Below are 25,148 nucleotides of genomic sequence, written 5' to 3'. Positions count from 1 at the left end.
CTCTGTCCATCATTGATCAATTGAAACTGAATTGGATCTTTCATTGTTGAAGATATCCAATTCTATCAGAATTAATCCTTATATAGTATTATTGTTGAAGTGTATAATGATCTCCTGGTTCTGGCCACATATACTTTTAATTTCTTCTTTGGACAATGGAATGTAGTCTAGGCCTTATTTAAAATCATGTGACTCCAGAGAAGCTGAAACTGAGGCCTCCAGGCTTCAGTTAATTTAGCTAACAGTTACTGATCAAGATGTGCTTGAGCTGTAAATTCTTCATCTTTCCCACACAACATCCAGAGAAAATTATCAAATATCAAAACATAATTCATGACCTTTTCATGTTGTTGGATTCCTGTTTTTTTTTCTTTGACATTTTTTTTGGCCTTTCGATATTTTTTTCTTGTACAGCATGACATGCATGGCTATGTGTTTAAAAGAATTGTAATTTTTTTTTTTTTTTAATAGATTGCTTTCTTGGGAAGGGTGTGCTTAAGGAAGGGAAGGAAAAACATTGGGAATACAAAGTTGGACAAAAATGGATGCTGAAAACTCTTTACATGTATTTGGGAAAATACTATTGAAACAAAATTAAGACCTGTTTGGACATGTAAACATATATTGTATTTAATTTATACTTTAACATATGTAACATGTATTGGTTAACCTGCCATCTGGGGGAAGGGGGTGGAAGGAAGGAGGGGGAAAAATTGGAACAAAAGGCTTGGCAATTATCAATGCTGTAAAATTACCCATGCATATATCTTGTAAATAAAAAGATATAATTTAAAAAAAAAAGAAATAAGATTAAAAAATAAATTTTAAAACAAATACGTTATATGAAATCTTCCCAATTGAAGCTCTCTGCATCTATCTCTGTCTTGTCTTTTTCTCCTCTCTTCTTCTCTCTCATTTTCCTCTTCTTTTATCTCAATCTTTCTCCTCCTTCTATCTTTTCTTCCTCCCTCAGTTTGTCCCACTCCATGCTGCCTAGTCTCTTTCTCTTTCTCCTCTCTCCCTACTCCCCTCAGATTCAGCACTTTAGATAAGGATTTGATTGTAAACATTTCACAACTGGCACTTCAAAGAATAATCCATACTTTTAAGTTGAATCTGCATTGTTAATATGTTCTCTATCTCAACAAGAATTGATTTGTTTTCTTGATCAACACAATAAATCAAGCCTTGCTCTTTAGATTCTGAAATATAAATGCTCACACTGAAAATTTAGCAGCTCTTCACAACCTAGAACTCTGGAGTGATTTTTCTCATGGTATTTCAAAACTTTCACAGCTGTTCTTTGCTAGAAATGGGAAATGAAAGCATTTTGTAATGGTAAAGAGAGATGGAAATGTGTTATTATTATTACTCTCAAATAAAAACCATTAAGATTTTCAAAAACTAAAAAAAAAAAAAAAAAAGAAAGAAAATTTAGCAGCAAGCAGGATGGAGCTGGCTCCTGCAAAGAAATAAGAGAGGAAGGATAGGTAGATGGGAAAGCAAAACGTTTGGGAAGAAGACAAGGGAGGGATCCATGGGTGGTAATAGGTAAAATATCAAGGCAAGTTAAGGAGCAGGATTAAAAAGTAAGCAGAGAGGAAAGAAGGGGTATAAACAAACTCTACAATATGCATCAAGATTAGAATTCATTTAAAAAAAAGTTCAGCTAGTAATCACTGATTTTAGATAAAGTTAAATTTAAAAGATCCAATCAAAAGAGACATCTACATTATATGTCAACCATACTATTATTGTTTTAGATGCATGAGTATATGTGTGCATATATAATATGTGAGTATATTAACAAGTATATGTAAATATATATACATGTTGCTCTAAGAATGTGTATCTATAGACATGTCTATATGTGATTCAGTGGGTGGGTATGAATATATCTATGTTAGGGGAGAGGTGTGGTTGTGGTTGTGTGTACCTGTGTGTATATTTATATATATATATATATATATATATATATATATATATACAAATATATCTATATTTAATAATAGCCTACTTTGGGCAGGTAAAGGATATGAAAAGGGAGGAAAAAAATAAAGTAAAAGTGCACAGTAGAAAACAAAAAAAAAAATCTACAAGGAAACAAAGAAAAGATGGACACTCATGAATAACATTTCTTCTACTAATATATATTCCTTTTGAACTGGAAATTTATTGTAATATATTTTCAAATCTTCCCTGATGGTGGACACATGATAGTGGTCATGTTATCCCTACAATATTTGGTACCAAAAATTGAGCACAGAACTTTAAAAATGTTTTGAGGTATACACTGGGGATGAAATGGGACACATGCTGGACAGGTTTTAGTAAGGCAAAATTGAACTTTCAGAGCACAAATTGATTAATGATATAACTGATGAGAAAGCTTGAAGATGAGGATGGCTATGGCTGACAGCAGTGAGGTTAAAATCTGCCACAGAATTACCAAGAACTATAGGGCCTGGTAATTGTGTGTGTGATGGTGCATGTATGACATAATACTTACCTCATCTTGATTGTACACAGTTTGTAAATTGCTGAAAAAGCTGATAAATGCTAGAGCTAGAAAATTTAATCTGGGCCATTGAGATGAGTGACAAAACACCAGCAGCATAAAACTAAATCAATTAATAGATTGCAATCATAAAGGTAAAATTACAAAGCAAGAATTAAGGCATATAGTTAATTTTTGGGGTAGAAGTAAATGGGGTGTCATACACTTTCTTTATTGTTAACTCCATGGAATAAATAGAATTTTTATTATTTTTGGTGGCATCTGTGAAAATAGCTGCTGAGAAGCCTTACTTTTAAAAGTCCATGGCCAAGCTGTGAGTATATATGTGAGAAGCAGAGGTGATCCATAATGAAAATTTGGATCATAAGCTAACAAGCATTGCCATTCAAGGAATTAATTTGGGTTTGGGTATATGTGATATATACACTATGAGGTTTAGTCCCTGAAAGTTGTGTAACTCTCCTTAGGGCCATTTCTTTTTTTTCCTTTCTTTCTTTCTTTTCTTTCTTTCTTTCTTTCTTTCTTTCTTTTTTCTTCCTTCCTTTCTTTTCTTTCTTTCTTTCTTTTTTCTTCCTTCCTTTCTCTTTCTTTCTTTCTTTCTTTCTTTCTTTCTTTCTTTCTTTCTTTCTTTCTTTCTTTCTTTCTTTCTTTCTTTCTCTTTCTTTCTTTCTTTCTTTCTTTCTTTCTTTCTTTCTTTCTTTCTTTCTTTCTTTCTTTCTTTCTTTCTTTCTTTCTTTCTTTTTCTTCCTTCCTTCCTTCCTTCCTTCCTTCCTTCCTTCCTTCCTTCCTTCCTTCCTTCCTTCCTTCCTTCCTTCTTTCCTTCCTTTCTTTTTCTTCCTTCCTTTCTTTTTCTTTCTTTCTTTTTCTTTCTTTCTTTCTTCCTTCCTTCCTTTTTGTTGTTGTTGTTGTTGTTGTTGTTGTGGCAATTAAAATTAAGTGACTTTCCCAGGGTCACATAGCTAGGAAGTGTTAAGTGTCTGAGGGCAGATTTGAATTCAGGTCCTCCTGACTTCAGGGCTGGTGCTCTATAAACTATACCACCTAGCTGCCCCTCTTTATGGCCTTTTCAATAATATTTGCTGCCAATATAGGATGAATGGCTAAACTACGTACAGGTTGAGCTGGATAATGAAGTCACTCCAAAATCCTTTGCTCTTGATGAATAACTGCAGGTGGGATGTCTTTTGTGGCCATTACTGATATTTCTATGGACTTTTCTAAGTCTCTTCTAATAAGAGTTTGAGTAAGTGCTGTCTCTCCTCAAATGCCTGTTTTGCATCTGGGGTAAGTTGCTAAGAAGAATTTGAGTGTCTCCTCTAAGGACATTATATAAAATTTTTAATGGATCTGTAGTTATTCCTGATGTGGGGTGCAGCCATTGTATGTCCCCAATTAACTTCTAAAAATCATTTAAATTTTTCAACTCCTCTTTCTTAAGGAAAATTTTTGCAGGGTGAGGAACTGTGATTTAGTAGTAAATCCTAAATATTGAAATGAGGTTGAAATTTTTCAGGAGCTATTTGCAAATGATAATGATTTAATGTTTCTATTGCAGTCTGCAGACACTCTTCTAGGGACCATGTATCTTTGGCACACCCTATATTGTCCATAAATGTAATGTCATAATTTGTGGAAATGCTTTTCTTACAGAAGCAAGAATAGAATAACATACATCTGACACATAGTGGGGCTATTCTTCACTCCTTGTGGCAAAACTGTGCATTCAAATCTTTTATATGGTTCCCCTAAGTTTATATTAGGAATGGTAAAAGCAAATCTATTTTTATTATGTAAAGGGATAGAATAAAAATAAGTCTTTTTTATATCTATTATCCATAATGGCCTTCTTTTTGGCAATTGTGTGGACTAGGGCAATCCAGTTGAAGAATTCCCATAGTCTCCATCTGTTCATTTACTTTTCTTAAATCTGTTCAAATATTCATCATTTACTTGATTGCTTTTTTATGATGAAAACTGAAGAATTCCAGGGGCTAAGAGAGTGTTTAATGTGCCCCTAGCTGTCGTTCTTCTATTATATTGTGTAAGGCCTGAACTTTTTCCACTCCAAGGGTTGTTCCACCCAAATAGGAGCATCATTTTTCCAAATAATAGGTATTGACAATATGGGTAGTAGGCCTTCCATAGTGACCCTCATTATAAAGGGGGTAATGCTTAATGTGAATCCAATCTTTTCTAATACATTCCTGCTCCATAAATTTATGGGCACCTTATTGATGACATAACATTGATGTTATAAACCATGTCTTTTCTTCAAATTTCCATTGAATGAACATGCTACTGATTTCAGCTTCTGTTCAAACTCCTATTCCAGACATTTGTGCTTGGAGCAAGCTGTCTTGGCCAATGAGAGGGCCAACTGAAAGCTTTTGTCATGGTTTTATCTGCTCCAGTATCTACTGAACCATTGAATGACATGCCATTAAGAGTGTTTGTAATCATCTGGTGATTTTGACTAATTGCCTCAGTCCAGAAAACATCTTTATCCCTTTCAAAAGCAAGATATATATCTGAATGTTGCAGATCAGGTGAATGAATTAACAAGCCCCTGCTACTGTCTCTCCTAGCATATAGATCTGGCATTGATTGCTCACATTATTAACTGGTACTTAAGCAATGGTCCCTCCTGTCTCCCATATCAGTATATAAATGCTCACAGGCCTATAATATGTTTCTGGGGATGAAATAATGACCCCAATAGTACTAGGAGGCAGTATGATAGTGGGACAGACTGGAACTGGTTTTAATTCTCCAGGGGATATGACTGTTGTTCCAGAAGCGTGAAATTCTATTCATCCCAATTATAATCTGCTTTGGGGCTTTTCTGCTTCTTTTGATTGACATAATTGATGTACTATGCTTTTAAGCTGTCTTTGGACATTGCTGCCATGGTCATCATTCCCCAGTTGTTTGTGGATTGGGGCCCAGGTGTAATGTTCTGGTTGGTTTTCTGGAGGTCTTTGGACCAGCCTTCATTTTAGCAGAATAATCACCATGAGAATAGCCAGGGATAAAGTCAAAATTCTTTATTCTCTCCTTCACAGTCTAGTTTCCTTGCCTGGGGCCTGGGCCAGCTTTCCAGAGGTCCTCCAGAATGTGTCTTGGTTTCTATGGGGGAGGCAGGAGGAACATCACAACGGTCTCTGTATTGAAGTCTGTCAGTCTGAGAGCTTGTGCTCCAAACTCCAGTCCTGTCTTCCCTGAGTCTGTTCCAGTCCTATCCGATCCCCCTCTAGGTCTGACTCTGATCTTCTTAAATAATCTATTACAATTAAATCCATTCATCATACTGAGTATAAGCCAATCATTATATCACCAGGGAACCATTATTTGTTGTAAGATTAATTCAATCATACTGAACTAGAGAACTATTAATCACCATGCTAAACTAGATAACCATTGCCTTGTGAATTCCACTGAGTTAGCAACATACAGAATTTCAGACCTGTACATCCAGGGATTGGGTTTACTGAAGGTTTTTCCCCATATCTACATTCTGATGCCCAATGAAACCCTTTCCCACACTTGGGACATTTAGATTTCATTCTGTTCCATTTTTCTCCCCATTTTCTTTCTGCCAGCATTAAACCTTTAAATATCCTGATTTTCCACAGTGAAAGCATTTTACTTCTCCTGATTTGTTCCCTTTTGATTCCTGTATTTCAAAATCCTGAAATGCTTCCATCATAGCATAAAATACATAAATGTCTACTTGTGCACAACATCTAATTAATTCATCAAGAGATGTATCTTTCTGGAGACTTAAAATAAGCTTTTTTGCAATTTTCATTAACATTCTCTCATACCATTTGTCTGATTAACAATTCATTAACAGGTATCTTGTCTATAGTCATTGGGAAGGCAATCTATAGCCACCCTACAATTGGACCTTAAGTTATTTTAATAAATGGTTTCCCTTTGTCTTGCTGAGTAGGGATGCTGCTCCATGTAGTTCTTGCTATTTTTAAATAGATGCTACTGATCATTTTAAGGAAAACTTCATTTATTCTTATGTTCTCTAGTTTTCTAGTATTCTAGTTCTCTAGTTCTCTAGTCTAATCCTATTTTGATAGTAATGGGTATTGGATTTTGTCAAGTGTCTTTTCTGTTATCTACTGAGGTAATATGATTTGTTTTAGTTTGGTTAGTGATATAGTCAATTCTGCTACTAGTTTTCCTAATCAGCCCTGCATTGCTGGTATAAATCCTAATTTGTCGTGATGTATTACCCTGAGGATAATTTGCTGAAATTTTTTTGCTAATATTTTAAATTTTTTGCATCAATATTCATTAGGGAAATTGGTCTATAATTTTCTGCGTTTTGACCCTACCTGGTTTTGATATCAGCATCATATCTGTGTCATAATAGGAATTTGGTAAGACTCCTTTGCCTATTTTTCCAAATAATTTGCATAGTACTGGAATTAATTGATCTTTAAATATTTGGTAGAATTGACATGTAAATCCATCTAGCTCTGGAGATTTTTCCTAATGATTTAATAGTTTTTTCAATTTTTTTCTAAACTGGAACTACTTAAGTAATTTATTTTTTCCTCAATCTCTATTTCTGTAAGTATTCACCCATTTTACTTAGATCATCAGATTTATTGGCATACAGTTGAGCAAAATAGCTCTTAATTATTGCTCTTATTTCTTCATTGGTGGACAATTCACCATTTTCATTTTGACACTAACAATTTGAAGAAAGGTCCAAGGCTAACACTCTTCTTGATCTATTCTGGGGAGAATAATATACGGAGGAAACTGGAGAAGACAGATTTGGTCCCTCAAATTTCTCCCTTAGAAACAGCTGTTGGAGTCTTTAATGATAGGGATCAAACTGCAGATGAGGAGTCTGCAGAATTAAATCGAGATTTGGAGAAAAGTCCCTACTCTTGGCTGCTATTTCCAGGAATCACAAAGATTCATGCTTTAGATGTCATGGAATCTGTCCAAGGAAACTCCCCAGTCCTTGTACTGAGTTTAAGCAGAAGGGGCACCAGAGGGGTGACTACCTAGAGGGGACGAGCTGCCCTCTTAATGCCCTACCTTCCAGCAGAAATTTGGGGCTTGGTTAAGCTCCCCCTCGCTCCCCCACAGCAGCCCAACACCCAACAGTCCAACACTTGGTGACCAGTTAAGACCATAGAATTTCTGTTTGCTGTGGAAGGGGTTTCTCCTTCACTCTTGCTTTGGCACTCTGCTCTCTTTTACCTCTCCTCCCCATAGAGTGGGAATTGCAGGGAAACTTAAGAACTGTATTGAGACTTCTCCTTTGCCTTGCCAGCTTGGTGTAAATGCTCATTTGTTATTATTCCCTCCTATCCTGCTCCCTTATTGGTGTGTGATTTAATGGTGAAACTGGGGACCCAATTTTCTCTTTTCAGACTTCCAGATGAATTTCTTAAGGGCAGAAAAGATTTAGAGCTGCTTAATAGCAATCTAAATTAGGAATTTTGCCAGCTAAGAGAGCTTCTTTCTTAGTGAGCAATAAACTTCCCTTTTCTGCCATTCAGACTTTTAGGTTTGTGAATTCTTTCCCATTGGACTGACCAGAGGGGATTCCCCACCTCAATTCTCACATCTCTTCATTACCATTAGCACTGCATCAATTGCATTATGTTTGACATACATTGGATTGTTAGTGCCATTTAGGGGTGTGGGTGGGGGAAGGAAGAAAAATTGGAACACAAAATTTTGCAAGGGTGAATGTTGAAAATGATCTTTGCAAGTATTTTGAACTAAGAAGCTATAGTTAATGGGGGTTGAAGTCCCTTTAAGATTCCTTTCTAATTGCCCAACCTATGGCTGACCTTGATTCACAAATCCTAGTCAAAAGAACCCTTTTGAATATCCAGGCCCAGCCCCACCATCAGCTCAGCTTCCCCCAGCCCTCACCTGATCTGAGCTAACTGAAAAGCCCACCAAGAACTTGGGTACCGCCCATCTTCTAGGTATAAAAGAGATGAGCTTGAACTCCCTCTTTGCAGGAGCTCTCCCACCAACACATGGTCCTTCCAGCCATGTAAGGGTCCCTGCCCGACCAGCGGCCACCTCTGGCCCTCGCATCTGTCTAAGTGAGCTTTACTTCCAAATTTCTACCATAACCCTTTATTTATCAATCTAGGTTTTGGGGCCTGTAAATTCATTTACAGGGGACACTGCACCTCATGGGATCTTTGTGCCGAGAAATGGGGTTTCTTACTATCTATGCGCCCACAAACAGGGTTCCCCCTTTCCTTTCCCTCATTATAGTCAAACTTTCAAATTGTTTCTATTTCAGTCACTGTACTAATTATGCAAAAATATTGTAACAGGGAGGATGCCAAATATATGAATTAGAATATATCAAATAAACACAATATATAAAGAGTAACATCAGAAGAAACAATCATAATGAAACATTGTTATTAGAAGAGATTAGGAGAGAAGTGTAGAGCATCATGAGGTTTGGAGAAGTGTTGCTGATGAAGGAATTAAAAGGTATGTTAACTAAGCTGATAGGTAGGACTAAGCAAGAGGGAAGAGTTAGGGATGACTCTGAGGCTGCAAACCTGGGTTAGTAGAAGGGGAATTTCAGAAGAGGGAGAGCATTTTGGGAGTCAAATTCTCTTTTTGGACATGGTGCAATTTACAAAATGGGCATCGAGTTCAAAATGTCCAGCCTATAAATGTCCATTTTGTGTATGTCCAGAGCTCAGAAGAGACCAGGCAGGATTTATATATCTGGGAATTGCTGGGGATTTCCAGGCATATGGTGCGCGAGACAAGGCAGGGTGAAGTAAAAGAATTTGCTCAATTTCTAAAATAAAAAGTAAAAGTTTATTTTAAATCACTGAGAGATCTCTGTCTTGTCTCTCAATGGACAAAAACTCCAAGATGGTGTATGGAGCAAGTATGAAGTAAGGATATGGTGAAGAACTTACAGCAATGTTCAATTCCTTTTCTGTATTCTATCTTCTCTAGGTCTCTGTGACCTACATAGGTATGTTCAATATTTAGGCTACTGATTGCTTAAGATTTTTTTGATGACATTTATGTCTGTCCAGGCTATTGATGTTTAGGCTATTAATTGTTTAGTTTTTGAGATATATGATGACTTATGTCTGTCCAGGCTGTCAATGTTTAGGCGACTAATTGTTTAACGTATGGTTCTTCCCTGAACTGGAGAATCTGTTGTTGTTGACATGAATGATAACATTCAATTAACTGGTGGGGAAGGGGGGGGGCACCTATCCCTTAATATTCCCCAAACTCATGATGTAATCCTTTTGCAATTAAACCTATAAAAACTGTAATATCTTCCCTTAGTTCTTTAGCCCTTCTACCGTGAGCTTTCTTTCTTTCCCTCCTCATGGTGGAATTGCTCATTCTCATGAGAATTTGTTAAATCAACTTTTCTGCTTTTTTACTTCGAGAGGTCTCTGAGAAGTCATTTTTGGATAGAATTTTTTATCCCTCACAATGGGATTAAGAGAGTTCAGCGTTTTGGTACAGTCAGAGTACTTAGTTATATGATCAGAGTTAGGTCTTGGGAGCTTTTGAGACAATAGAGAAGTTTTTAGGGTTGAATAGGTTTCAGTAAAGTTATAGAAAGTTTGATTGGTGATAGTTCAAATCTATAGAAAGCTTAAGTGGTGGTACTCAACATTAATTCAGTTCTTTTGAAAGTTAAGTGGTGGTACTTAGCTTTAGTTCAGCTCTATAGAAAACTTGGGTAGTGTCAAGTGAACTCTATAGAAAGGTTAATTAGTGGTACTTAACAGAGGTGGGATTGGCTTCTAGGTCCAGATAGGATTAAAGTCAAGGTGACTGACCTCAGATTTCCCCGAGTCAGAATGATTTGCATAGAAGTGCTAAGTGGATGTCAGGGAAATTGATGAGGTTCCAAAATAGCACACAGATCAAAAAGATGACTAGTGACAAGAGGCTTTTCAATTAGTAACATTCAATTGAATGAGGTGAGAAGCCAAAGTACAGAGGGTTTTCAAAGAGTGAAAGGGAAATAAATGGAGGCATCAGTCAATAAATATTGTTTACTATGAACCAAGATCTTTAATAGGCACTGGTGGGGGATACAAAGAAAGGGCCAAGTCAAACTCTGGCCTGGAGGAGTTCCCTGTCTATACAAATTCTATACAAATAAGTGGTTTACAAAAAATATCAGAAGTAACAAAGTTGTCCCTTGGGTTTCCTATAAGTGTGAAATGAGGGACAGCACATGCAAGAGCACATTGAAAAGTTCTCCTCCAAAGGCCAGGTATCACTCTTGGTAGAGTATCCCTGTCTTGCTATCTTTCCCACCCACACTCTATCCCAGTTCCTTCCCCTTTACTTACAAGTTCCCTTCCTTCTCCACAGACTTGGTCCCATTGCCTCAGAAAAGCCTCTGTCAGCAGGCCAGGTCAGTGCTGTTCCCAGGTCCCTCACTGGATTTCCCCATTGTGGTCCAGCACTGAGCTAAAATGCTGGGTCACTAACTCACAGGAAGGAGCTTGTGCCCTCCTCATGGCTTAGAAAATTAGCCTTGGCTGTGCCACACATGACTCTGGTTGTGTCTAGAGTAATGGTTGAGCCATTACCTTCCCTTCACTCCCAGGACTATTAGTAAGACAACTCAGACTTGCACATAGAATCAGAAACCAATTTCAGTGCTCCTCACAAGTCCAGCTGCAAAATCCAGCCTGCCTTTCCAACATACTATTTGTCCCTGAAAAACAAGCCTTCAGGTGCTAAGCACTTTCCTGAGATTGTCCCCAGGTACTCCACCCAAAGGCCCCAGGCAGAAGCTAACCACTAAGATCCATTTCCAGAATTTAAAAAAAATTTACTACCAAGGTGCTACTCACATCAGCCTTGTCTACCAGGCTGAGGACTAGCCTTTACCTTACAGTGCTAGCCAGATTTCACCCAGTCTTGATCTCTGGATCCCTGGTGCATTTGATGAAAAATCTGAAAGGCACTGGACATTTGACTTTTCAAAATTTTTTTAAATATAAAAATTAAATTTCTTGAGAAGGAGGATTTCCCTTTACTCATATGTTCTCTTCTTCCTCCACAGACTTGATCCTTTTGCCTCAGAAAAGCCTCTGTCAAGGGGTCAAGTCAGTGCTATTCCCAGGTCCCCCTCACTGGATTTCCTATTGTGATCTAGTATTGAGCAAGTGCCATACCTCAACTTCCAGACTGAAATTGAAGGGAAAAAGGATTTGGGGCAGGGTCTCTTATTGAGGCAGAATCAAAAGAGGTTTTCTCCTTCAAGGATTTTCAGAGTTTCAGAGTTCTCTCTTCAAAATGAATGCTGTGTCACTGATTCACAGGATGGAGCTTGTTCCCTCATGGCTCAAAAATTTAACTTATCCTTGGCTGTGCCCCAGGTGACTTTGGTTGTCTCTAGAGTAATAGTTAAGCTATTTATTATGTCCCCTTCACTTCCAGGACCATTAGGAAGACAACCCAGACTTGCACATAAAATCAGACACGAATTTCAGTGCTCCTCATAAGTCAAGCTGCAAAATCCAGCCTGCCTTTCCAACATACTATTTGTCCCTGAAAAACAAGCCTTCAGGTACTGAACACTTTCCTGAGATTGTCCCCAGGCACTCTACCCAAATGCCCCAGGCAGAAGCTGATCACCAGGTTCTATTTCAGGAATTTAAAAAAAAAAAAAAATTATTTGCAAGGTGCTACCTGCATCTGCTCTGTCTACCAGATTGAGGACTAGGCTTTACCTTGCAGTGCTAGCCAGGTTTCACCCAGTCTTGACCCCTGGATCCCTGGTGCATTTGATGAAAAAGCTGAAAGGCACTGGACATTGACTTTTCAAAAAATTTTTAAACAAAATTAAATTTCTTAAAGAGGGAAGATTCCCCTTTGCTCATATGTTCCCTTCTTCCTCCACAGACTTGGTCCCTTTGCCTCAGAAAAGCCTCTGTCAAGTGGTCAAGTCAGTGCTTTTCCCAGATTCCCCTCACCAGATTTCCCCATTGTGGTTCAGCACTGAACAGGTGTCCGACCTCAACTGCCAAGCTGAAATGAATGCTGGGTCACTGACTCACAGGAAGAAGTTTGTGCCCTCCTCATGGCTTAGAAACTTAGCCTTCGCTGTGCCACACATGACTCTGGCTGTGTCTAGAGTAATGGTTGAGCCATTACCTCCCTTTCACTTCTAGGACTATTAGGAAGACAACCCAGACTTGCACATAAATCAGACACTGATTTCAGTGCTCCTCACAAGTCCAGCTGCAAAATCCAACCTGCCTTTCCAACATACTATTTGTCCCTGAAAAACAAGCCTTCAAGTGCTGAGCACTTTCCTGAAATTATCCCCAGGCACTCCTACCCAAAGGCCCCAGGCAGAAGCTGACCACCAGGTTCCATTTCCAGGAATTTTTAAAAAATTGACTTGCAAGGTACTACCCGAATTCACCTAGCCTACCAGGCTGAGGACTAGGCTTTACCTTGCAATGCTAGCCAGGTTTCACCCAGTCTTGGTCCCTGGATCCCTGGTACATTTGATGAAAAAGCTGAAAGGCATTGAACATTGACTTTTCAAAAAAATTTTTAAGTATAAAAATTAAATTTCTTAAGGGGGAGGATTTCCCTTAGCTCATATGTTCCCTTCTTCCTCCACTGACTTGGTCCCTTTGCCTCAAAAAAGCCTCTGTCAGCTGGTCAAGTCAGTGCTGTTCCAGGTCCCCCTCACTGGATTTCCCCATTGTGGTCCAGCACTGAGCAGGTGCCATACCTCAACTGCCAAGCTGAAATGAATGCTGGGTCACTGACTCACAGGAAGGAGCTTGTGCCCTCATGGCTCAGAAATTTAACTTAGCCTTGGCTGTGCTGCACATGACTCTGGTTGGATCTAGAGTAATAGTTGAGCCATTGCCTCTCTTTTACCCTCAGGACCATCAGAAAGGCAACCCAGACTTGCATATAAAATCAGACATCGATTTCAGCACTCCTCACAAGTTGAACTAAAACCCAGCTTATTTTCCACACCTATTACTGGACCCTGGAAAAAAAGTCTTGAGGTGCTGAGCACCTTCCTGAGATTGTCCCCAAGCATTCCACTCAAAGACCCCAGACAAAAACTGACCACCAGGCTCCATTTTGGGGATTTTAAATTTACTTGCAAATTACTACCAAGTACCGACATCCACCCTGCCTACCAGGTTGAGGACTAGCCTTTACCTTGCAATGCTAGCCAGTTTCCACCCAGTCTTGGTCCCTGGTACATTTGATGAAAAATCAAAGGCACAGGAAATATTTTTAAGGGGGGAGAATTCCCTTTTGTTCATATGTTCCCTTCTTCCTCCACAGAATAGGTCCCTTTGCCTCAGAAAATCCTGTGTCAGCAAGCCAAGTCAGTGCTGTTCCCATATTCCCCTCACTGGATTTCCCCATTTTGGGAAAAAGATCCCCTGTCCAGCATTGAGCAGGTGTCCCATTTCCACTGCAAAGCTGAACTGAATTCCAGAGCACTGCCTTACACCTGTGATAGGAAGGAGCTTGTGCCTTTCTCATGGCTTCAACACTTGGCCTTGGCTGTGCCACACTTGACTCTGGATGTTCCCAGAGTAATGGCTAAGCCATTATTTCCTTCATCCACAGAAACATCAGGAATCCATCCTAGCCTTGCCCTTCCATCAGAGACCAGACACAAAGGAAACCTCGGTGGCCATAAAATCAGTCACCTAGTGCAGTGCTCCTCCACTCAGCCTCAAAAGCCACCCTGCCTTTCCAACCTAAGACTCCTCCTTGGCAAAGAAGCATTCAGGTCCTGAGCACCTTCCTGAGATTGTCCCCAGACACTCTATCCAAAGACCCCAGGCAGAAACTGCTGACCGATTTTGTGGGTCCGTTTTGTAGATTAAAAAAAAAATTAATTTACAAGCTACTATTAAGTAACTGCATCTGCCCTGCCAACCAGGTGGAAGTCTTGCCTTTGCCAAGGAGCACTGCTAGCCAGGTTTCACCCAGCCTTGGTCAACAGATCCCTGCTCCACTGAGCACTGATAACTGCAGGGATATTGTGGACACAAATGCCCAGGTGAATGAAAAACCTCAACTATATCAGACATTTTCATTCATTAGGAGAATTTTTAAAGAAAAGTTAAATTTTTTATAATTTTCAAAGGAATTAATGTTTCTTGTGACTTACAAAACTGTGTGTCTCATTTTACATGTAATTTTTCAATTAAATGTAGAGGGGACTATAAAATGCTGGATTTTTTCCTTTTTAAATAAGATTTTTTTTCCCCTTTAACATCAACTAGATTGATTCAACTGATTCCAGGGGCAATGACTACCCTAAGCCTGTAAAATTAAGACTGCTGGTAACTTGAGTCCCTGAGACCTCCACACCAGTCCTGTGGCAGCTATTAGTTGAACACGAAGACTCTGGGCTCATCACTCAGAAGATATCAGATTTCAGTCCAGACTTCTCCTACTGCCACAGGGCAGCTTTGGGGAAAACACAGCCTCAGGATCCTTCTGACCTTTAGGCCAACTGGGATCTGAAAAATCATTTACTAAGGCAACCATAAACAATGATGAGCTGAAAGCTAGGAACAAGCACCTCCCCACTATAAGCTGATCATTTGTAAGATCAATGAATAGCGTTATGAGTTGAGAAGTAGTTGGGTTTTTGTAGGCAGATGCAATACCAGTAATTCCCTGGCCAGAGATCATGGGGGGAGCAATCCAGAGATGTATTTTTAGGCCTTAAAGGTCACCCAGTCAAAAGTCAGGCATCTATTTTGTATAGGGTCTATTGTTAACTTTAAGCATCTCATTATTGATGAAAAAAACCCAGCAGGCTGGTATCTTGACCACTGGCATTCATTTGAGCTTAGCTACCTGGCACTGCAGGATAACCTGAGTAAGATCAACTAAATACAGCACTCCTATAATCATATAGTTTGGAGCCTGTTTTATATCATCCTCATGAGGAGGCATCTTAGAGCTTTAAATACCTTGGACCGAGTATTATAGCACTCCTGAAAATTGCATTAGTACAGCATTCCTCAAAATTGCACTACATCAGAAATACCCCACTACATTTCCCCCTCAAGTATATGGGACCCAAGTTCATTTGGGACAAAGGATGAAGGTCTCATCTTCTGCAATTACTTCCTGCTGGAAAGGGTCGTAGAGATGTCCCTGCCTAGTAAGATCCAGATTGAGGAAGGGAAATGTGTGACTTAAAGAAGTTAGAGTCAGAATCCAGGAGGTGCTGTGTCTCTGGATGAGGTAGAAGATGGAATCCAGGTTGAGCAAGTAGTTGGAAATTCATGGCCTGGAGCCTAGAAGAAATAAAGCTCAGTAGTTGCTTAAAAATGCAAGAACCAAAAATGAGCAGGAAAAGATTAATTAAAATTGGAATGAATAGGGGATTCATTAGAAAGAGTAGCCAAGAGCCCTACTTAGAAAAAAAAAAAAAAAAACTTTGGGAATGGAGAAAATGTCTCAGATTTTTTTTTTTTTTTTTTAGGATCCTCTTTCCCCAAGTGTTGATGTACATACATTCAGCAGAAGGTGTTGGCAAGGAGACAGCCACCACCACTAAAATAAAAGAAATGAGAGTCTAGAGCCAATCAATTGTGTAAGAGCATATTGGCCATGGAGTCCAGGGACTATTGGAGCTCCTGGAGTGTGTGAGCATTTCCTTAGCCATTTGGTGGGTGGTGGCTGTCAGGTTTGGATGACATTTTAATATTTTATTATTAAATTAATAATTTAATCCAGGAAATGAGCCTGGACCTTCTTTTCCTTAAATACCAGAGAACAGTTTCCTCAAATCTTCACTCATCACTTCTACCTCATCAGAGGGGTAAGATTTGTAGAAAGAATTTTGGCATTACACACAGTAAAAGGAGTATTCAGGTGGCCAATGAGTCATGCTCCAAAATGTTTACAGGGATTAGATATTGAAGAGAGAAGATGACAGGTTGAGAGAGGTTCCAGTCAGAAGCATTCCTCCCCCAACAGAGCCATGAGAACCATCAAAGTGAAACTGTGGAAGACTCACTTTACAGATAAAAGTGCATTCCTCAGGGAAACAAATGGTACCTCGAGGTCACCTTTAGTAATTGTTTTCTGGCTAGCTTTCCCCAAGGGTCACTCTAATTGCATAACATTATACCAACAGGAATGTCTGTTCTCAGGATATTCTGGAGAAGCTGAGAAGGGAATGGTGCAGAAGTGTTGTAGGTGAGTTTGCTGAAATAATTTTGGAACAGATACCACACAATTCTCTGTATAGCTGGTCCATAGTCATAGGTATAATGAGTGCTCAAACCCTCAGTATACAGGTGGCTGAGGTAAAATTAAGATGCTTGTGAGAGCACTGCTCCAGCAGTATTTGTGGTACAAGTCCATGGCCCCACATCTGGGATGTAAACAAGGCTATCAGGGGTCACATTGACAGTTTCTGTGCCGGTGATGGACATGCTGAGACATGTGAGTGAGAGATCCTTTCTGGTAAGAAAAAAGGAATAGTTAAGAGTCAAGTTGTTACCCAGAGGATAGCTAGTATAAATGGGATAGCACCCACGGTGGAGACCATGACCCTCAGAAATGTGGCCTTTGCCAAGAATGCATCAGGTCACAGATGTGGGCTGCTGTAAGGATGCCCACAGTACATGTCACAATCCTGGACACTCCTGCTGCCTATGGAGTTTCCTAACCTAACCAAGGAGTTATGGTCCCACTGGAGGGAGCCCCCAAAAGTGTGGCAAGGAGACCTGGAGAAAGAGCCCAAGGAGTAAGACCCTCATCCTTGAGATGAATGGTTCAAAGGGCACTAAAAAAGGTTCAATAGTTTGAGAGGAAGCAATTAAGTTGGAGAAAGTGGAAAGTTAACAAGGAGAAATGCAAAGGGGTAAAAAGAGGAGAACACAGACAAGTTCACCCTACTCCATATAATACCTTTCTGGTGTTCCAGGGATTCAGTAGTTTCAGATCTTCTCTGGGTTCTCATGAGGTGCCAGGAAGGTCTGGAGAAGCAGAAGTAACAGGAGTAGCATGTTGGAGTCTGGAAACTTGAGTCCAGCTGGGAAGGCCTCTGAAGTTAACAGCAGGTGAAATGATTAAAATGACTTCCTGTGCTCTTTTCCATTTGGTGTTCAGCAGGTTAGGATTGTGGATCAGCCAAGATTTCAAGTATCCTAAGTCTCCTGTATTTATTGGAGTGACAATCTGGGGTTGAACACCTGTTAGTTTGGGGAGATGTTCACTTGAATTTTCAGAAAAGCTTTTGAAAAGGCTCTGCCAAGCTGTGAGACAAAGTGGGAGACCAGATGATGTTCTAAATCTACTGAATGTCTGAGGGGAAACATGGCTGCCCATGTGAAAGGTCAAAAGGGGCTGAGCTCAGTGTTCTCCCCAGGGGCACTGCAGACTCTCAGTAGTCTTATCAGGAGGCTTTTTACCCCTTCTTCCCAAGTCTGCAGCACAGCTTAGGGAGGACTCCCTGGAGGGGAGGATTCATTTTCTGCATCTTTCTCCTAGACTGAGGATGCCAGACAGAGTGGAGATAATTAATCTAAAATGGCTCAGCCACAGTTTGGGTTATGTGTGAAGTGAAGGCTAAACTGCTGTCACTGTGTTAAAAGGTGGGCACTCCAAAATAAGGTATAATCTCTTTTAGTAAAATGTTATATACCTCTTGGGCCTGTTCAGTCTTGAAAGTGAAGTGTTCCATCCAATTGGCAAAGATGTGAAGAAAAACCCAAAGTCATTTGAACCCCTTGAAATATGGTCTTTGAATCAAGTCTAGCTTCCAGGATAGGTACCCATTCTCTGAACAGTATTAAGGAGAAGGTAGGGGGACAAGGGCATTTAAGAGCACTTTCAGGATTTGCTTGGGCACATATTGGCTCAGCTTGATAAACCTGCCTAATTGTTGTTGCTAGTTTGTGTCCAAATAAAATAGGTTTCATATGGGACTGAAGGCTGTTCTTTTCCAAGTAATTTAGTGTAGGTGAAAGAAGATTTTTCTACTGCCATGCCTCCATGATTGGAAGCTGGCCAGAGGGGCATTGAGACCACCCAGAAGGGTAAAGAGTGCATTCCCTTTCTTTTAGCATGTGCCTGTTCCTGAGAATTATAAGATGCATAAGAGTCAGGGAGCTGAGGGAATAGGGCTGTCAAGGTTAAGGGCAACCATTTAGCAGCTTGGGTAGCTGATTCTGCAAGCTTGTTACCTCTAACCTGGAATGAATCCCCTTCTGGTGTCCTTCATCAACATTACAGAAAACTCTGTTTCAAGGAGAGTTTTCAGTTAATGTAACATTTCCCCTGCATACTTCATGGGGAAAGTTTTGGCTGTCAGAAGTCTCCTTTCTTTCTAGAGAACCCATGAGCATGTTAAATATGAAAGACACATAGAAGTTCCCACATACTCCTTTCCTCCATTTTAAAGCTTTGGTGAGGACAATGAGTTCTTCCCTCTGAGCAGAAGTCCCAGGGAGAAACGGGTTAGCCTTCAAAATACTATTGAGGGTCACTTACCTTTCTGTCCCTATCTGCAAAAAAAAACTGGACCCATCAGTGAACCATTCACCATCTGGATTGTTGAGAGGAACATCTCTCAAGTTAAGTCAACTAAAGTAAACTGAATCTAAAGTTTCCTCACAACTATAAATACTGTCACTGGATTGTGTGGTGTCAGGAAGCAAGGTGGCAGGGTGGAGAGTGTGACACACCCAGAGAATTAAATTGTGAATGTCTACGAGGAGGGCCTGATATTTGGTTAGCCTTCTGCTAGCCAGCAACAGAGGGCCTTTAGCTTCTAGAATGCTCTGAACCCAGTGGGGAGTTGTTCAAAACGGTTTTTAACTGTTGGTAAAACAGTTTTTAACTGTTGTTGAAAACTCCCAAAGCTTTTTCCAACAGCTGGCTCTGGGGAATTTGTGGGCCTATGGCTAATTTCTGCAACTCATTTTGAATGTGTGGTGGGGCAATCTAACTAATAAAATGCATCTTGAGGATAGTGGCCCCTTCAGGAGAAGTGGGATCCAGGTTGGTGTATTTTTTTCTATTTTTTAGACTTTAATTCCAAATAAGAAAATACTTAAAAGAAAAATGGGGGGAAAAAATAGAAATCAAAAGGAAACTAAAAAATATTGCCCCATCCTAGCAGAACATCAGGTTGAATTCAAAGTATGTAACAATAAATTTCCTTTTCAAGAAAGCATATATAATTATGGAAGACATATTCAGCCTTTTTTGTGCTTCCTTTTAGGATTTCTTTTCTCTTCTGGGAACTTGTTACTTTTATCTTTTTTCCTCCTTTTCTCTCCACTACATCTCTCATGCAGACTTCAGTTCAGCACAAATATATTGTTGTACACATTTCTGGATACATTTACACATACACAAACATATACATGTATATATAAAATATACATATACTTCCATACATACATTCACATATATACACAGGTGTATTTATATAGACATATAGACATACATACATGAAACATAGAAAACAATTTTTATATGTTTGAGGTATAATGTAGATTTTTCTCTTGATTGAATCTTTTGTAAGTTTAGCATTCTCTGACATTAATAAGATTATTATCTCTAATTTTTTTCTCATAAATTCTACACCTGATCCTTATTGTAGTGGTTGTGTATCTATATAAATTCCTATCTCTATTTCATTCTTTAACTTTCCTTGCTCTTACTTCCCCTGACATGTGGATCCCTCTAATTTTCTCCCCCATCTCAGACTTTCCTTCCCTCTTTATCCCATTCATATTAATCTCCATACCTTATCCCACTCAGATTTATCTAAACACCCTTCTGAACCTCACTTTATCCTTTTATCACCCTTTCAACCCTATCTCAGCCCACTGCTTCTCCACTCACCTGGTTGTGCAAATTCCTCTTCACATAGAGGTTGTTACAAATGGGGCATCCAGATCAAAATGTCTAACATATATGTGGCAAGTGGAAAGAAGAGATCTGAAGAGGGACTAGGCAGGGTCAGTATACCTGAGAATGGTTTGCATTTGGATAATTTGATATCAGGGAAACTGATGAGGTCCCAAATAGGAGCACACAAAGTGAAAAGATGACCAGTGACAGAAGCACAGAGGGCTAATACATAGGTTCAGGAATGAATAAAGATCCAGCTAGAGAGACTAAATAGCAAGCAGATAACAAAGGTCATTAAAAACCTAGAGAGGGCAGATTCATGAAAACTCTGAAAAGAGAGTACCCTGAAGGAGAAGAAAAAGCAATCACTACCAAAAATGCTGCCAGAGAGATCCTGAAGGATTAGAAAAAGAGATCTTTTGAGTTTTGAAATTTAGAAGTTATTTGTAACCTTTGATTTCAATTAGTAATATTCCACTGAATGAGTGGGTGAGAAGTAGAGAGTTTATAATAGGAAGAAACTAGTGCTCTCCTGATGGCTCCAACATACCTGGCCTTGGCTGTGCCATATTTGACTCTGCATGTTCTCATAACTATGGCTAAGCTATTTCCTCCCCTTCATCCTCAGGACCATCAGGAAGCCATCCCAGCCTTGACTATCCATCAGGGCACTTCAGTGCCCTTGAAATTGGTCACCGAAAGCATTGTTCCTCTGCTCAGTCCCAAAAAGCAGCTTTTGTCCTTTCAAAGTTCAGAAACTTCTTAGAAGAAGCCTTCAGGTCCTGAGCACCTTCTTAAGATTTTCCCTAGACAACAGAACCTTTCAGAGGTCCAAGTTCTGGTAGCTTCACCCAACAACTCCTACCTTCATCTATTGATGATCACCAGGATCATCTTTCATAATTCCTGAATCAAATAACAAGGATTGTAGTTAGACATAGAATACCTCCTGACTACTGGGCCAAGGAGCTGCCTCCTAGGCCATGGAGCAGTTGTAACTAGGTTGAAACTCCCCCATCAGATAAAAATACCATGACTTTGCCTACAGAACACTAGGAAACAAGGCTGCCAGAAAGAGAATCTCAGGCTCTCTTTGTACCTCAGGAATCTCAAGCGATCACTTTTTCAGGCCAGGATCACCACACTTTTATTCCAGATGTAAGCTCTCAAGCTCCATTTACACCTGAAGCTCGGGGTAAATCCCCTAGTTCTTCCCACAAGATTGAGGATGTTCTAGACTACCTTAGATCTTCCTCATGATCTGGGATATCTCCTCCTTCCAGGGTCCCATTTTTAAATTACTACATGTCAGGATTTTCAAAAAGAGCGATACAAAATACAAAATAATTCTACTGATTGACCTGTGATGCATAAATTAAAATAAACAAAATGTTATTCCAACCGGGTCATAAATTCGATTAAATAAGGCATATCTGCATAAAAGATGAACAGGCTTCTCCTTAGCTAGGACAAGAGGAAAGGGTAAAAGTTGGCATAGATTGGGTGACCTATGAGGTCATAAGATGGTCACCTATTGCTACTGGAGATGTCATTGGCCCAGAGGTACAAGAATATTTTGGGGGACTTTCCATGTAGTTAATTTATTATGATTAAGCCAGTGAACACAGTATCTGCAGGTCACAGCACTGGGGCCTTATATATAGAACTTTGGTAGGCTTCTATGAAATTGATTAATACTGATTGGAATAGTGTAGGATCCAAATGAACTATTTCTTATAACTCATTTTATAAATGTATGTTACTTTTTTCCTTTATTTAAAGCATGTAATTTTTCTTTAAACTCCCTTGTATTCCTGTGTAAGGGCTCTTTAAATGGGCGGCGCCATAGCGCATCAGGAGATTGAGGACAGGAAGTAATCTCTGTGGATATAGGACTGCCTTGTAGGTGGGATCTTGGCCACGATGAGATAGCTTCGTAATGGGTGACTCTCTCGCTGGTTGGCTGTGTGTGAGACCTCACAGGCCCTTTATAAGCCCACTGCAGGCAGCAGTCGTTCTCTTTAACCTGGCGCTCTTCACCCTGGCTCCCTAGCCTGGGTAGCCAAGCCAAGATGGGTAGCCAAAAGAGGTAAGGATTTTGGTAGTGAACACGTGGGTCTTCTGACCAGGTGTTCACTCGGGAACCAACAAGTCAGGGCATTATGTGAGTAGGTATAATAAAGGCTTTTAAGTTTACACGTGGCTGTTCTTGAGGGTGCTACCGGTTATTAAACTATAGATTCAAGAGATCGTGGCCAGAGGCCTTTGAAGGCCTCAGAGGAGGCGAGCCGGGTAGAGCTCATACTGCAAAGGTCAGTGGTCAAAGGTACTCTGTTGGGCCTAGGACAGACTGGTAATAGTAACTGCCAGGAGAGCACGTTACATTCCTGAGTTGCCTTGGGCATTGGATCCCTATTTACATTCAACATTCTTGTGGATGTATAAGTAAATCTTACTGGAGAAGCCCAGCAAAATTTAGATTGACATTCAGAAGTATATTTCTCTATTTTAATTATTCTGTTTTCCAATGTTGCTGTATCTTTGCAAAGCAGGCCTCTATAAGGTTTTTAAGACACTTGTGTTTCCCTACCCTGGCAAACAAGCAACCTTTTAGAGCTCTGAAATCTCCAATCCAGTCCTGTACCTGAACACAGGCTTTGTCCCACATCACTCAGAAGATCCTAGGTTCAATTCCAGACCTCTCCAATTGCCATAGTGCAGCTATTGGGGGAACACTTAGCATTGGGGATCATAGGGCCTCTCTGATAAATAAGGCCTGCAAAATAATTTCCTAAAGCAACCACAAGCAAAGATGAGCTGAAAGATAGGTACAAGCACCTCCCACTGCTTGAAATCAATAGCATGAGAATTTTATAGGGTCAATGACAGATGTTATAAATTTCTAAATTGCCCTCAGACCTAGGGGATGAGAGAATTAAAGAAGTAGAGATCTCTGCATTCATCTGCAATGGATCTGGGGATCATTTCTTCCCCTTCTATGTTCAGAGTGATGTATCAAGGACACCACAACATGTTGGGGTACTTCAAGCATTGTCACAAGTATCATGAAAGAATTTGCAAGCTCAAATGGGGCCCCAAGTTAGGGAGAAATGTTTACTTAAACAATAAACAGTAGGCTAAGTTCCAAAGAAGTTAGAAGAGCCAGGATGAAACAAGTTAATTTCTAGGGAAAAGTGAGAGAAACCAGGTTCTTCATATCACTGATATGCTAATGCAATGGCTCATGTGGAGTTAAGGAGTGGCCAGTTCTTTTTTTGTGGGCAGAAGAAGTATCCAAAGACCTACAGGGGGGACCTTCCACAAGTTAGTTTTTTTAGGCCTGAAAAGTCACTAGCTCAAGTAACCTCCAGCCAATTCTGTACTACACTTGCAACTTTTGGACATCTTATTGTGAATGCTCCTTAGTTTCAGGAACCCTGTTATCAACCAGAAGGCTGGTATCTTGACCTTAGCCACCTGGCTCTTCAAGGTAACCTGAATACAGCATTCTTACATTCATACAGGTTGGGGTCTCGTATATCACCCCCCCAGATTTGACAGTACCTAGCTTCTTAGGGATTTTAATACTTGGGGCCTGTTACTACAGCACTGCTGAAAATTGCATTAGGATACCATTTCTCATAATTACACCACATCAGAAATATCCCCCCCATCTTTTCCAGAACTTAGGATTGGAAATACAAATTCATTTGGGGCAAAGGGGTGGATAGTTTCATTTTTTGGAGGTACCTTTTGCTGGAAGGGATTATAGAGGTGTCCCTGCTTATCAAGGTCCAGATTGAGGAGTGATGATGTATAACTTTCAGCTTCCAGGGGATGCTGGGTCTCTCCATCAGGTACAAGATGGTGTCCAAGTTCTCTAAATAGCTGAAAGTTAATGTCTTGGAGCCTAGAAGAAACAAAGCTCACAAGTTAGCTAAAATTCACGGACAAGAGAAGAATAAATAAAATTGGAAGTATGTGAGCCATTAGAGACAGTAGCCAAGAGCTCCATCCAGAGGAAGATTTGAAGAAAGAGATGGTTTTATGAATGTCTCACATCCATATTTTCTAGAAGTAGCATTGCAGTGTTTTAGGAAGCTATTAATTTTGGAGAAAGTGGAAATAACAAGGAGAAATGAAAAGAAGGAGGTAAAGGGGACACAGACAAGCTTACCCTTCTCCATGCAATTGCAATACGTTTCCAGTGTTAGGAAGGATCCTGGGGAACAGTAGTGTCAGGGCAGTCTGGGATCACATGAGGAGCCAGGAAGGGCTGAAGAAGCAGAGGTAACAGGAATAGCATGTTGGAGTCCAGCTGGGAAGGCCTCCGAGCTTAACAGCAGGTGGGACATTTAAAATGACCTGATGAAACAAACTGATCAGAAGCTGTTCTAAAAATATTTGAAAGTTAGAGGTGAAGAAAGGGGATGATTCATTTTCTCCACCTTTGCTCAAGACTGAGGATGTCAGAGTGGAGATGATAATTAATAGTGTCTCAACCACAATTTGGGTTATTTATGAAGTAAAGGCTGAACCAGAGACACTCTTAAAGAGCTGGGTGGGCCAAAATCAGATAAAATCTCTTTTAGTAAAATGTTAAGTACTTTCTGTACTTGTTCAGTCCTGTAATGGAAGACTTCCACCCAATTGATAAAAGATGCAAACAAAAACCAAAATTAGTTTGAAGTTGTTATAACCTAATCTATGGCTGAGGCACTTTAAA

General features: G+C 39.8%; 2 long non-coding RNA genes across 4 annotated transcripts in view; one reads left to right on the top strand and one right to left on the bottom strand.

Moving 5' to 3' along the window:
- Positions 1-10,592: 10,592 nt before the first annotated feature.
- LOC141561662 (uncharacterized) lies at positions 10,593-19,235 on the bottom strand. Its single transcript, XR_012488111.1, has 3 exons — positions 19,052-19,235; positions 17,468-17,603; positions 10,593-15,843 (listed from the first exon to the last, which is right to left on the bottom strand). It is a non-coding gene; the product is annotated as an uncharacterized LOC141561662 (long non-coding RNA).
- A 166-nt stretch (positions 19,236-19,401) lies between these two features.
- The window catches only part of LOC141561660 (uncharacterized), a 42,807-nt gene continuing 37,060 nt past the window's right edge, over positions 19,402-25,148 (top strand). For 2 of the 3 annotated variants that reach the window (XR_012488109.1, XR_012488107.1), the window contains exon 1: positions 19,414-19,561. This is a non-coding gene — a long non-coding RNA (uncharacterized LOC141561660). Of the gene's footprint in view, positions 19,562-25,148 lie in introns of all 3 variants that reach the window. The other variant, XR_012488108.1, reaches the window with a different exon arrangement.

The sequence above is a fragment of the Sminthopsis crassicaudata genome, chromosome 3, assembly GCF_048593235.1.
Source record: "Sminthopsis crassicaudata isolate SCR6 chromosome 3, ASM4859323v1, whole genome shotgun sequence".
Classification (NCBI taxonomy): domain Eukaryota; kingdom Metazoa; phylum Chordata; class Mammalia; order Dasyuromorphia; family Dasyuridae; genus Sminthopsis; species Sminthopsis crassicaudata.
This window is presented reverse-complemented; position numbering and strand designations above follow the sequence as displayed.